The 6,204-nt window shown below is 43.9% G+C and overlaps 1 long non-coding RNA gene across 1 annotated transcript; it reads left to right on the top strand.

Moving 5' to 3' along the window:
- The first annotated feature begins 1,543 nt into the window (after positions 1–1,543).
- Positions 1,544–3,153, top strand: LOC125757719 (uncharacterized). Its single transcript, XR_007415464.1, has 2 exons — positions 1,544–1,612; positions 2,717–3,153. It is a non-coding gene; the product is annotated as an uncharacterized LOC125757719 (long non-coding RNA).
- Positions 3,154–6,204: the final 3,051 nt, after the last annotated feature.

The raw sequence follows: 6,204 nt of genomic DNA, 5'->3' as shown, positions 1-6,204 counted from the left end.
AATACTAACACTCGCACTACTGACCTTGCCTTAGGTGTGCGTGTATGTATGTGCAACAGCAGAACCCCCCTTTTTTTTTCTTAATTACGGTAAAGTTGATAGCAAGGTTCATCTGACAAAGCCACAGCAACGTGGTTTTTAATCTCTTGTACCACTGTATATATTTGGAGCGGAAATATTCGCGGTGGTGTTCTCGGCATTCCAGAAAATTGCAGCCATCATGGGACAGAACAGTAAAGTGGATTGTTTAGCGTGGGCCATCATTAGAGACTGGATTTTAGGCAAATGCCTATTTTGTTCCTTGCGCTCCTATCGTGCCACTTTGATATATGAGCATGAATTAGAGGTTAAGAAAGGCTTTTATGGTGTTTTTAGAGTGCCTATAAATGCCTATTTTTGGCGTTTGTGCCTAAATGCTCACAAAGCCTATAAATGCCTATTTTCAAAATTGGCGCTTGTATTAACACTATTTAGCCTCAAGTTGCGCACCCGGGAGCAGTTTGAGACCGTTATTCATGCTACCGCACAAGACTGACTGTTCGGAACTATGGGGTTCAACCTAGTCCTGTAGTTCAATTAACTCCCGGAAACAACTGCTAGCAGCCGTGAAGTGGGACACGCACATTCGCCCCCGCAGAGACATGGCGTGCGCGGTTTGCGAATGCGAGACCGTGGAGCAGAAAGGAGAGTGAAGAGCAAAAAAAAGAAAGGAAAATATGATGTGCACGGGGCTTTTGTTTTTGTAAGTTAACTTGTAAGGTGTTCACTGCATCAGCGTAGCCCAAAATTTTTTTTCTGAAGGGAGGGGGGGTTTAACCATACTCTATGTATGTTCGCGAGTGCACTTGTATGCATGCGTGCATATATACGCATGCAAAACCGAAAAGTTTCGGCGGGGGGGGGGGGGGGGTCCGGCCTCTAGCCATCGTCTCATTAGAAATTGTTGAGTAGTTGTTTGATAGCCTAAAAGGCACTGTTGACAGTGAGGACAATGTATTTTTCATAGTGAATTGCTGCTCAGGAGTGGTGATAATAGACATTAAATAATCTTTTTCCTTCAAGATAACATTAGCTGGATTTGTCTTATCGCCACAATAGGAGATATGCCAAGTGTTTCTCCACAGATACGTAGCTTAGGTGCTCCAATGCCATTTTGTGTTAACTTTTGAACCATAAAATTTGGGTTCCTGTTTGGTTCGGGGTCATGTTGCCATTGGGGCAAATGCTGCCAGATGAGTTATGCGCGTTTCTGCCTACTGTTTAATTAGAGAAATTTCGTCCGTTCCTTCAGGGTCAGATTAATCTAGTCAGTTGCACACATTGGTGCATATGCCAGTAAAGTTCAGTGAACAGTCGGCACCTTGTTGTGCCACCTCGTCGTGTGTGTCCATTTTCATACACTGTTTTTCAGCCACAAAAGTATTCTACCTGCGCGTAGAGATTGTGCCGCTGCATATTTGTGAAGTGACACTTTGCCTCATAGCTATAATTACTGAAGTATATGTACACTAATATATATATATTTTTTAATTTCTTGTCTATGCAGGAAGATAAAAAAGACCTGTGGCAGGAACCGGGAAAAAAAATTGGGCTGGTGTTGTTGGTATAAAAGGTGAGGAGCATGCCTCTCAAATGACGCTTTCTTCTTTTACAAAAAAACATTGCTGTTGTTTTGTTCCACATGTGTGAATGTATGTGCATTAGCTATTGTCGTGCTTTCTATCTGCTGGATTTGGAAGGAGCCGCCTCCTTTACAAGTTTTTTTTTTTTTTGCCATCGCCTCGTCGAAGGTCCGGCCACGTCTTCTGCGGCACTTCCTGTCTGGAAGACTAGTGATTTTGTTGTTCTGTTATGTGGGAAACAAGAAATCACTATCTTCGGACAGTGGGCTGCCCCTTCTTCGACTACAGTCCTCGTCGCAAAGCTTAGGGAAACTATACGTGCAGTTGACTAATGTGTGCCCTTTCCGAAGTTGTTTGTAAGCTATCCTGCATGCAAATATTGTTGCTCGTAATAAATTCATTTCGCTTGGTACACTTGGTACACGCTCATTACACAGGCAGTAAGATTGCAGAACCTAATCATGTCCAAGGCTCTCGATTAAGTATTGCTAAATATTGCTTGCTTAAGTGATATTGCTTGAATGTTTGTTTTCACCAATTGAAGCAGCAGTCTAGAAACATACCTTAACAATAAGAAGCATTAGCTTAAACACATGTTGGTATATTGCCGTAATATGAAGATGGTGTCATGAGTTGCGCAGCTTGCTGGCAACACCTCGCCAAGTGTCTTTTATTTAACGTTTTTTAGTGGGAAGTAAGTACAGAGAAAAACAGCCACATTGCACAGTAAGTTGCTCATGCAATTTGACATTGCGTTGTTGGCACCGCCTCTTATGTTGCATGTATTATGTTGCTCTCTAAGATGTGAATATGGTTTTCGTATGTGCTTGAGGCAGCAGAAGTTACTGTGGAACCATTTTTAATAATGTGCATTCATGTTGGATTGTTAAGATTGTGCAGTGCAGTTTGCTCTAGCTTTCCTCCTATTTAAATTCTTTGTCAGGGAGCAATTGCATGGCAAGATTTTGACTCAATCCACGTAAAATTCATAATTATGTACAGTTGTTTGAATAGCCTGTTCAGAGCTTTCTGTACACCTATAGCCACATGTAATGCTCTTTGCTCTGCCCCCTTGTTTTTCTGTCTTGTTACAGGTTTTGGCACTGAGAATATTTCCACCTCGGGATGCCTGCCTGCCTGCCTGCCCGTTGTTTTGCAGTGTCGTTCACTTAAACAAGCAGACTTACATGCCTGTTCACACCCAGGGGGTATTGGCTGGCAGCTGGAGGGATCATCATTGTTTCCTTTTTTTTTTTTTGTTAGTTTTTGTTCTTTCTTTCTTCATTGCACACCTCATAAGTATTGACAGAGTGGAGTTACAGCCGATCAGCAGATTCTTCACACCATTCAGAGCGAATTGAAGCCGTCAAAATGTCATCCGCCCACTTGTTGCAGCATGGCACCTTTCCAGTGCAAATATGCTTTTTTTTTTTATTTTACCAGACTGTTTTAGTTGTTTCCAAGGTGCTGCAGTTTATCTTCGATGCTGTGTACAAAAAGAAGAAAAAGGAATAAAAGCTCTTTAAATATGTTTTGGGCACTGCCAGGTGTCTCCTGTGTACACAATCTCTTGTTCGACTGGTGTTCATTGTCCACGTTGACATAAGCTGAAGAACCCCGCTCATGTGTTCTTCATGGAATCATGGGGGAGGAAATGAAACATGTAATGTGAACAAGCAGTTGAAATGGCTGTGCCATTTGCTCTAGACTGTGCCGAAGTGCACGCCCTGCTACATTTATTCAAAATATGGCAAATCTGCACCCACTGTACGCTGAAGTGTGTGCTCCAGCTCTCGGGAACAAAGCTGACTCTTCGAGCACTATTTGTATTGAAAGGGGCATCGCTGGAGCTACGCTAATCTCGCCGCACGCGGCAAGCCAAGCCTGGCCATGCTATAGATAGCGCTGCTGGTTCTCGTTATCCATTGTGGCAAAAGCGACTGCATTCCCATTTTTACTTTAAGCAAAAGCAGTGCAGTAGCTACAATACTCTTCATTTGGCGACAGATTAGCACTTGCAGTGGCGGAGGCCTCGTGACTTCCTCCGCAGTGCGGCTGCAGTGCTAGATCCTTGTCACTTGAGACGTAGTACTTTTCATTACCGCTTATTTTTCCATCATCAGCCTCGCCAGACACAGCTTGTGTATCCATGTATAGCTACTATATTGCCAGTGGGAGCAAACACATTGGGTCAATGGGATCTCTTCATTCACTACAGCTTCTGCCGTGTTTGTGATACTGCATGTGCGTTGCAGAGTCGAAAAAAAGAAAACTACATTTTTAAATTTTGCATTATCGTCGCATGCCCTGTACTTGGAGATCACGAACAATGTGTGCACCATCAGCGTGATATAGCATTAAAAATGAGCGGAGGGTTTTCAAGAAAGAAAAGGCTGCCAGATGCCTATTATTGTTGTGGGACAAAGAGGCACCCAGTAGCCAGCGGGGCCATCTACTGCTTTATTTTAATAAATTTATTCTCTAAGTGTTCATTTCGCAGAAATTCCGGCATCTGTGTCATTGGTTGTGAGCGAAAATTTGGGATAGATCCAAACAAAGAAATAATAAAAATCTTTGGTTCAAGCAGGAATCGGACCCAGAACTTGTGCAGTGCGAGGAGTATCATTAACGCATAATATTGCGTGGCAGAAGCATAGAATCACAACATGTGAATTCAGCTACGAGTGGTTAGTTTAAAGGCCCACAAATTGCAAAGCACACAGTCGTAATTCACAATCGGTCAACGTGTGCAGCTGCGCAGCTGAACACGCCCTACGGACATGTAGTGGGTACCTCACCAACTCGCAAAAGGAATAATTATGTTGTAGTGCGCACTTCGCAACTGTACTTGCAATAGGCATTCTAGAATGGTTTGAAAGAGCCGATTTACAGGTGCACAGATGTTCCTTTCTTTGTGGCCAGGCTTGGGTGTCCATCGGGAAGCCAAATCAGGCAAGCGATTGAGAAGGCAATGGGAACAGGGTCCGATTACGCTATCACGTTCTACTCTTGAAGGCAAAGCTCAAGCATCCTCTCAAGTTTTTAACAGTGAAGTGTTAAACTAGCCATGATTTGTGCGTCCTATCAGACAACTATCATGAAACAGGTATGTGCCACAGGCATTGGGTAAATCCCACTGCTCACAAATGGTCCACTAAAAATGGAGGCAACAATTAGCCCCAGAAATGGTTATAATCAAGGGTATGTGCCACAGAAATTGAGCAAATCCCACTACAGTAAAACCTCGTTAATTCAAAGTCACTGGGACTGTGAAAAACTTTCGAATTAACAGAACATACAAAAAGCGGGATACAAGGAACTTTAAATTACTGAAAGTAATCGGAGGTGGTCGTTTGGCCTTTTAGATTGCGGCTCCAAGGGTTGTTTTCTAGCAATACCCGGTCCCATTTTTGCCGCAAACCCGGGAAAACGGCAGGCCTCGCTGCTGTCAGCGAAAAAAAAAAAAAAAAGTCTTGTCAGCTGAAATGCGTGCCTGCGGAAAAGAAGGCGTGCTTCACTGCAGCACAGTGGTGACACACAGGCACCATGTCACCTGCTCGTAGCCTCAGCGCGTCATGATGCGACCATTCGCCCATTCTTTCTGGTAAAATAAAGAATGTGATAATGGCCAGTTTGACGGAATCCGCAATGTGTTCTGGCTGGAAAACATGATCACTAAGTTTTCGAACTGAGTTTTCGAAGTAGGCGTTACAGGCAAGAACTCCGCCAGCAGTGCAAGTGCGCAAATTGCCGGAGCAACCGCCAATCGGAGGTTCGCATACATCATGAATTCCGGCAGACCGTACTTTATTATCTTTTCTTTTCCCAAAAAGAATGGGTAAATCGTGACGCGCCGACGTTGCAAGAAGCATGCGACATGCTGCCCGCGTGTCACCGCTGTGCTGCAGTGAAGCACGTCTTTTCCGCAGGCGCACGTTTTAGCTGACCACGAGACCGTGTTTCTTTCTTTTTTCTTTCTTTTTTGCGCTAGCAGCAACGAGGCTGGGTTGCTTCAACTGTCACTCATTAATATCGCTACATTGCATTGCCCTGTGGTCCTAAGGGCCATCGCTTCCGTGGATTTGCGGCGAAATCGGGATCGGGAATTGGCACATGGCACCCAAAGTTTTTGAATTAACCGGGCTGGCGATGACCGCCGCTTCAAATTATCCACTCAGATTTACATTGCGAAATACGGGACCGCAGAAACTCTTCGAATTAAGCGGGATTTTGAAATAACAGAGTTCGAATTAACGAGGTTTTACTGTACTCGCCACTGGTTCACTAAGAAAGGGAAAGAAAAAGAGAAAAATATAGAAAAATAATGGGAATAAAGGACAAAAAAATAGAAAAATAATAGATCAAGAGAGAAAGAAAGGGTCGTTCTATGAGAGGTGCGAACTCTCGGTTCTGGAGTTTGGACATCTGTGTCGTGACTAACCTAACTGAGGCCTAGCAACAACCTAGAAGCAACCAGATTAGACTCCAGAATCGTCCAGTTTTCCTGTTTCAAGCCCCGCTACTCGCTGCAAGCACTGAACAAAATCGTGTGGTTGCCATGGACATGATCGTTGACGAGGAT

Source organism: Rhipicephalus sanguineus, chromosome 3, assembly GCF_013339695.2.
Source record: "Rhipicephalus sanguineus isolate Rsan-2018 chromosome 3, BIME_Rsan_1.4, whole genome shotgun sequence".
NCBI lineage: Eukaryota > Metazoa > Arthropoda > Arachnida > Ixodida > Ixodidae > Rhipicephalus > Rhipicephalus sanguineus.
The sequence above is the reverse complement of the archived record's forward strand: the minus strand, read 5'-3'. Positions and strand labels throughout refer to the sequence as shown.